The sequence below is a fragment of the Bombina bombina genome, unplaced genomic scaffold, assembly GCF_027579735.1.
Source record: "Bombina bombina isolate aBomBom1 unplaced genomic scaffold, aBomBom1.pri scaffold_1779, whole genome shotgun sequence".
Classification (NCBI taxonomy): domain Eukaryota; kingdom Metazoa; phylum Chordata; class Amphibia; order Anura; family Bombinatoridae; genus Bombina; species Bombina bombina.
In genome coordinates, this window is record NW_026512965.1 from 1 (window position 1) to 7465 (window position 7465).

Here is a 7465-nt window from a genome sequence, read left to right on the forward strand (position 1 = left end):
AAAGGGCAGACCTTATTCGGGCCCGGTTTGAAAGAAATTATCGCTGACATTACAGGAGGTAAAGGCCATGCCCTGCCTCAAGACAGAGCCAAACCTAGGGCTAGACAGTCTAATTTTCGTGCCTTTTCGTAACTTCAAGGCAGGAGCAGCATCAACTTCCTCTGCACCAAAACAGGAAGGAGCTGTTGCTCGCTACAGACAAGGCTGGAAACCTAACCAGTCCTGGAACAAGGGCAAGCAGGCCAGAAAACCTGCTGCTGCCCCTAAGACAGCATGAATTGAGGGCCCCCGATCCGGGAACGGATCTAGTGGGGGTCAGACTTTCTCTCTTCGCCCAGGCTTGGGCAAGAGATGTCCAGGATCCCTGGGCGTTAGAGATCATATCTCAGGGATATCTTCTGGACTTCAAAGCCTCTCCCCCAAAAGGGAGATTTCATCTTTCAAGGTTGTCAACAAACCAGATAAAGAAAGAGGCGTTTCTACGCTGTGTACAAGATCTTTTACTAATGGGAGTGATCCATCCGGTTCCGCGGTCGGAACACGGACAAGGGTTTTACTCAAATCGGTTTGTGGTTCCCAAGAAAGAAGGAACCTTCAGACCAATCTTGGATTTAAAGATCCTAAACAAATTACTAAGAGTTCCATCGTTCAAAATGGAAACTATTCGGACAATCTTACCCATGATCCAAAAGGGTCAGTACATGACCACAGTGGATTTAAAGGATGCCTACCTTCATATACCAATTCACAAAGATCATTACCGGTATCTAAGGTTTGCCTTCCTAGACAGGCATTACCAGTTTGTAGCTCTTCCATTCGGGTTGGCTACGGCTCCAAGAATCTTCACAAAGGTTCTGGGCTCTCTTCTGGGGGTACTAAGACCGCGAGGAATTTCGGTGGCTCCGTACCTAGACGACATTCTGATACAAGCGTCAAGCTTTCAAACTGCCAAGTCTCATACAGAGTTAGTACTGGCATTTCTAAGGTCGCATGGGTGGAAGGTGAACGAAGAGAAGAGTTCTCTCTTACCACTCACAAGAGTTCCCTTCTTGGGGACTCTTATAGATTCTGTAGAAATGAAGATTTACCTGACAGAAGACAGGTTAACAAAGCTTCAAAATGCTTGCCGTGTCCTTCATTCCATTCAACACCCGTCAGTGGCTCAATGCATGGAGGTAATCGGCTTAATGGTAGCGGCAATGGACATAGTACCCTTTGCACGCCTACATCTCAGACCGCTGCAATTGTGCATGCTAAGTCAGTGGAATGGGGATTACTCAGATTTGTCCCCTACTCTGAATCTGGATCAAGAGACCAGAAATTCTCTTCTATGGTGGCTTTCTCGGCCACATCTGTCCAGGGGGATGCCATTCAGCAGACCAGATTGGACAATTGTAACAGATGCCAGCCTACTAGGTTGGGGCGCTGTCTGGAATTCCCTGAAGGCTCAGGGATCATGGACTCAGGAGGAGAGTCTCCTTCCAATAAACATTCTGGAATTGAGAGCAGTTCTCAATGCCCTTCTGGCTTGGCCTCAGTTAACAACTCGGGGGTTCATCAGGTTTCAGTCGGACAACATCACGACTGTAGCTTACATCAACCATCAAGGAGGGACAAGAAGCTCCCTAGCGATGATGGAAGTATCAAAGATAATTCGCTGGGCAGAGTCTCACTCTTGCCACCTGTCAGCGATCCACATTCCTGGAGTGGAGAACTGGGAGGCGGATTTCCTAAGTCGTCAGACTTTTCATCCGGGGGAGTGGGAACTTAATCCGGAGGTCTTTGCCCAAATACTTCGACTTTGGGGCAAACCAGAGATAGATCTCATGGCGTCTCGCCAGAACGCCAAGCTTCCTTGTTACGGGTCCAGGTCCAGGGACCCGGGAGCGGTCCTGGTAGATGCTTTGACAGCACCTTGGACCTTCGGGATGGCCTATGTGTTTCCACCCTTCCCGATGCTTCCTCGATTGATTGCCAGGATCAAACAGGAAAGAGCATCGGTAATTCTAATAGCGCCTGCGTGGCCACGCAGGACCTGGTATGCAGATCTAGTGGACATGTCATCCTGTCCACCTTGGTCTCTGCCTCTGAGGCAGGACCTTCTAATTCAGGGTCCTTTCAAACATCAAAATCTAATTTCTCTGAAGCTGACTGCTTGGAAATTGAACGCTTGATTTTATCAAAGCGTGGTTTTTCGGAGTCGGTTATTGATACCTTAATACAGGCTAGGAAACCTGTTACCAGAAAGATTTACCATAAAATATGGCGTAAATACTTACATTGGTGCGAATCCAAGAGTTACTCATGGAGTAAGGTTAGGATTCCTAGGATATTGTCTTTTCTACAAGAGGGTTTAGAAAAGGGTTTATCTGCTAGTTCGTTAAAGGGACAGATCTCAGCTCTGTCCATTCTTTTACACAAACGTCTGTCAGAAGTTCCAGACGTTCAGGCTTTGGCCAGGATTAAGCCTGTGTTTAAAACTGTTGCTCCACCATGGAGCTTAAATTTAGTTCTTAACGTTTTACAGGGTGTTCCGTTTGAACCCCTTCATTCCATTGATATCAAGCTGTTATCTTGGAAAGTTCTGTTTTTAATGGCTATTTCCTCGGCTCGTAGAGTCTCTGAGTTATCAGCCTTACATTGTGATTCTCTGATTTTTCATTCAGATAAGGTAGTTCTGCGTACTAAACCTGGGTTCTTACCTAAGGTTGTCACTAACAAGAATATCAATCAAGAGATTGTTGTGCCATCATTGTGTCCTAATCCTTCTTCAAAGAAGGAACGACTTCTGCACAATCTAGATGTAGTCCGTGCCCTGAAATTTTATTTACAGGCAACTAAAGATTTTCGCCAAACTTCTTCCCTGTTTGTCGTTTATTCTGGACAGAGGAGAGGTCAAAAAGCTTCTGCTACCTCTCTCTCTTTTTGGCTTTGTAGCATAATACGTTTAGCCTATGAGACTGCTGGACAGCAGCCTCCTGAAAGAATTACAGCTCATTCCACTAGAGCTGTGGCTTCCACTTGGGCCTTTAAGAATGAGGCTTCTGTTGAACAGATTTGCAAGGCTGCAACTTGGTCTTCTCTTCATACTTTTTCCAAATTTTACAAATTTGACACTTTTGCTTCTTCGGAGGCTGTTTTTGGGAGAAAGGTTCTTCAGGCAGTGGTCCCTTCCGTATAAAGATCCTGCCTGTCCCTCCCGTCATCCGTGTACTTTAGCTTTGGTATTGGTATCCCAGAAGTAATGATGACCCGTGGACTGACCACACTTAACAGGAGAAAACATAATTTATGCTTACCTGATAAATTCCTTTCTCCTGTAGTGTAGTCAGTCCACGGCCCGCCCTGTTTTTTATGGCAGGTCTAAATTTTTAAATTATACTCCAGTCACCACTGCACCCTATAGTTTCTCCTTTCTCGTTTGGTTCTCGGTCGAATGACTGGGTGTGACGTAGAGGGGAGGAGCTATATAGCAGCTCTGCTTGGGTGATCCTCTTGCACTTCCTGTTGGGGAGGAGTTAATATCCCAGAAGTAATGATGACCCGTGGACTGACTACACTACAGGAGAAAGGAATTTATCAGGTAAGCATAAATTATGTTTTTTGGCTGCTCCTTGTAATTTTGTATCACTGTTGAATGTAGTATGCTATAGGTTATAGTTTGTATATAATGTCTTAATGCTTTTCCATCTTAATGGGAGGAGAGTCCACTGCTTCATTCATTACTTGTGGGAATTAAGAAGCTGGCCACCAGGAGAAGGCAAAGACACCCCAGCCAAAGGCTTAAATACCTCCCCCGCTCCCCTCATCCCCCAGTCATTCTTTGCCTTTTGTCATAGGAGGTTGGCAGAGAAATGTCAGAAGATTCGGAGTTGTCTCTTATGGAGGGTAGTAGTCTTTGAAATGGGACTGGAGTTTTAAGTAGTCCTGTCAGTCTCTCAGTGAGAGCATGGATGAATATTAGAGTCCGGAGATACAGGGAGAGTCTTTCTGCGAACACATCCCGACTCAGATTAACAGCTCCATAAGCAATCATCGTTGACTAGTTTCGCTGCCTGCTTTTTTGCTCTCAAGTCCGTCAGGAGAGATGCTACTACCCTGTCGCACTTAAAAGGCCATGTTCCTGTTGCACGGTGTATATTCTGGTAAGATCGCTTCATTTATACATGTATAACGTAAGACAGGGTGACAGTAATACCCTCGGAAAGGGGGTTATTGAATGTGGGGGGTATGCATAATATTTATTATGTGTTTATGCTGCATCATGTGTGAGATGAGGCTCTATCAGTGTGTGAACAGTCAGTTTCTTAGTGAGAGATTGATGCAGACCTTTTTGGTCGCGTTTTCTCTAGTGCAGGGGCGGTCCTGCATGGCACTCCATGTGACCGGGTGTGGCATCTTTAACTTTCTCTTTCTTGACCGGCTCATAGAAGGTGGTAAGTGCCCCTGCCGTTGGGATATAAAGGTGCCATTTAAATTCTATCTAGTCTGCAATAAAGGCGTAAGCTATGGAGGACTGATATGTTAAAGGTTACTCCCTCTTTAGCTAAACCTCTTAACTGTGTCTATTGTGAGGAGGTTCCGGTTGTTCCGCCTGCTCAACGCTGTTCCACATGCTTCGATAAAATTTGCGAAATCTTAAAAAGAATAAGATATTTAGTACAACTGAGCCGTCCACCTCTGAGGGTTCTCCGTCCCGAGAGGTGCATTCCCTACACTCTCCCATTGCACATGCAGCTCCCCAGGGCACTACTTATCTTCCCGCGGGAGGGGCTCTTTGGCTGCCAGATTTTGCAGATTAGTTACAAACACCGGTTTCTGCGGCCTTCAATGCCTTACCTTGCTCTGCTAAGCGCAAGCGAAAAGTGACATAGCTATCCGTCCCAGGGGTCATCTACTCCGCTGGATGTCTGACAGATTATCAGCCGATGAGGACGACTCACTCGTCAGAATCGGCGACTTCTAGACCTCCGTCTACAGAGGAGCCAGATTTAAAATTTAAGATGGAGCATTTGCGCTTTCTGCTGAAGGAGGTGCTTGCTACACTGGAGGTTCCTGAACCGAAACTTCCGTAGGAACCTTCAATCCCTAAACTAGATAGGGTATATGAGGACAGGGTGGTGCCTCAGACTTTCCCGGTCCTCATTAAGATGGCTATTAAGAATGAGTGGGAGAAGCTTAGTTCGTCCTTTTCTCTGTTCCCCTTTCCGGACTTGTAGCTTGAGCTGTGGGGGGGGGCATTCTTAAAGTGGATGGTGCTATCTCCACGCTTGCTAAGAGAATGACTATTCCCGCCCGAGGATAGTTCTTCGTTCAAGAAGCCCATGGATAAGAAGTTGGCGTCCATTTTGAGGAAGATGGTCCAACTCACGGGGTTAGTTTTTCAACCGGCAGCGGCGGTCGCTGTGGTGGCTGGGGCTGCTACCTATTGGTGTGGTCGAGGTGGAGACTCCCCTTGAGGAGATACAGGGACGAATTAAGGCCTTAAGGGTAGCTCATATGTTCATCTGATGCAAATTTGCAAATTATTTGGCTGAATGCTAAGACATCAGGTTTTTCTGTATTAGCCCGTAGGGCTCTGTGGTTAAAGTTGTGGTCTGCTGACATGACTTCCAAGTCTAGATTACTTTCCCTCCCGTTCAAAGGGAAGGTTCTTTTCAGTCCAGGCCTGGATTCTATCGTATCCACGGTCACGGGTGGCAAGGGTGCTTTCCTGCCACAGGATAATTATAAGCCTAAAGGGTCTACTTTTTGTGTGGACAAATCTCAGCGCTAGCAGCCTGCCGCAAAGTCAGAGCAGTCCAAGGGATCTTGGAAACCTGCTTACTCTTGAAACAAATCCAAGCAGAGCAAGAAGCCAGCCGAGACCAAATCGGCATGAAGGGGCGACCCCAGATCAGTCTGGATCGCGTAGGGGGCAGACTATCTCTTTTTGCGGGGGCCTGGATAAGATGTTCAGGACCCTTGGGTTCTGGTGGTTGTAGCCCAGGGTTACAGGATAGGGTTCAAGGCCCATCCGCCCAGAGACGGGTTCCTCCTGTCAAACATAAAGTCCAGAGAAGACACGCCTTGCTAGGGTGCATGAGGGATCTTTCCTCTCTGGGAGTAATCATCCCAGTCCCTCTAGTAGAAAGAGGTCTGGGGTATTATTCAAATCTTTTCGTGGCCCCAAAGGAGGGCACGTTTTGCCAAATTCTGGACCTAAAGTTCCTAAACAAGTTTGTCAGTCTCAATTTTGAACGATGGAACTATCAGGTCGATTTTGCCCCTAGACGTGAAAGATGCTTATCTTCACGTACCAATCCACACGGATCACTTTAGCTTCCCAAGGTTTGCATTTCTGGACCAACACTTCCAGTTTGTGGCCCTACCGTTTGGTCTGGCAACTGCCCCAAGAGTCTTTACGAAGGTTCTGGTAGCGCTACTCGCGGTAGCGAGAGCCAGAGTTATTGCAGTCACTCCTTATATGGACGATATCCTGGTCCAGGCTACGTCCTGCAGTCTTCCGGATGATCACTTGAGGGCTCTCCTTCGATCCCACGGATGGAGGATAAACGAAGGAAAGAGTTCCCTGGTCCCCAGCAACAGGGTGGAATTCCTGTGTACGATAATAGATTCTTCAGCCATGAATAAATTCTTGACAGATCAGACATTGCAAGATTGCGTCCACTGTCTTGCCCTTCAGACCTCAAGGACATCTGTGGACCAGGTGTATGGAGTTGATTGGGCTCATGGTATCCAGCATAGATGTCATTCCATATGCCAGGTTCCATCTCATGGAATGGCGATCACTCCGATCTGTCCCAACAGATATCTCTGGACAACCGAACGAGGGAGTCCCTCTTGGTGGATCCGTCCAGGACAGCTGTCCCAGGGGACATCGTTCTTGAGACCATCCTGGGAGAATGTGACCACAGACCCAAGTCTTTAAGGATGGGGAGCTGTTTGGGGTGCCAGAAAGGCACAGGGCAGAAATTGAGTCTACCAATTAAAATATTCTGCAACTACGAGCGATATTAAACGCTCTAAAGGCTTGGCTCCCCCTGGGGTCGTCCCGATTTATCCGATTCCAGTCGGACAACATCACATCGACTTACATAAACCTTTGGGGGGACGGGGACGAGGAGCTCCCTAGCTATGAGGGAGGTATCTCGGATCCTGGAATGGGAAAATATCCACAATTGCTCGCTCTGTGATCCACATTCCGGGTGTGGACAACTGGGAAGCGCATTTTCTCAGCAGACAATCCTTTCATCAAGGGGAATGGTCTCTCCATCCCGAGGTGTTCGTGGAGATCTGCTAATAAACAGAAGGGGGACGCTGGAGATAGACCTCATGGCATCCAGACTCAACTTCAAGCTACCCAGATACAGGTAGAGGTTCAGGGATCCCCAGGCAGTGCTAATAGATGCCTTAGCGGTGCCCTGGGAGTTCAACCCACTTTACATTTTAACACCGTTGCCTC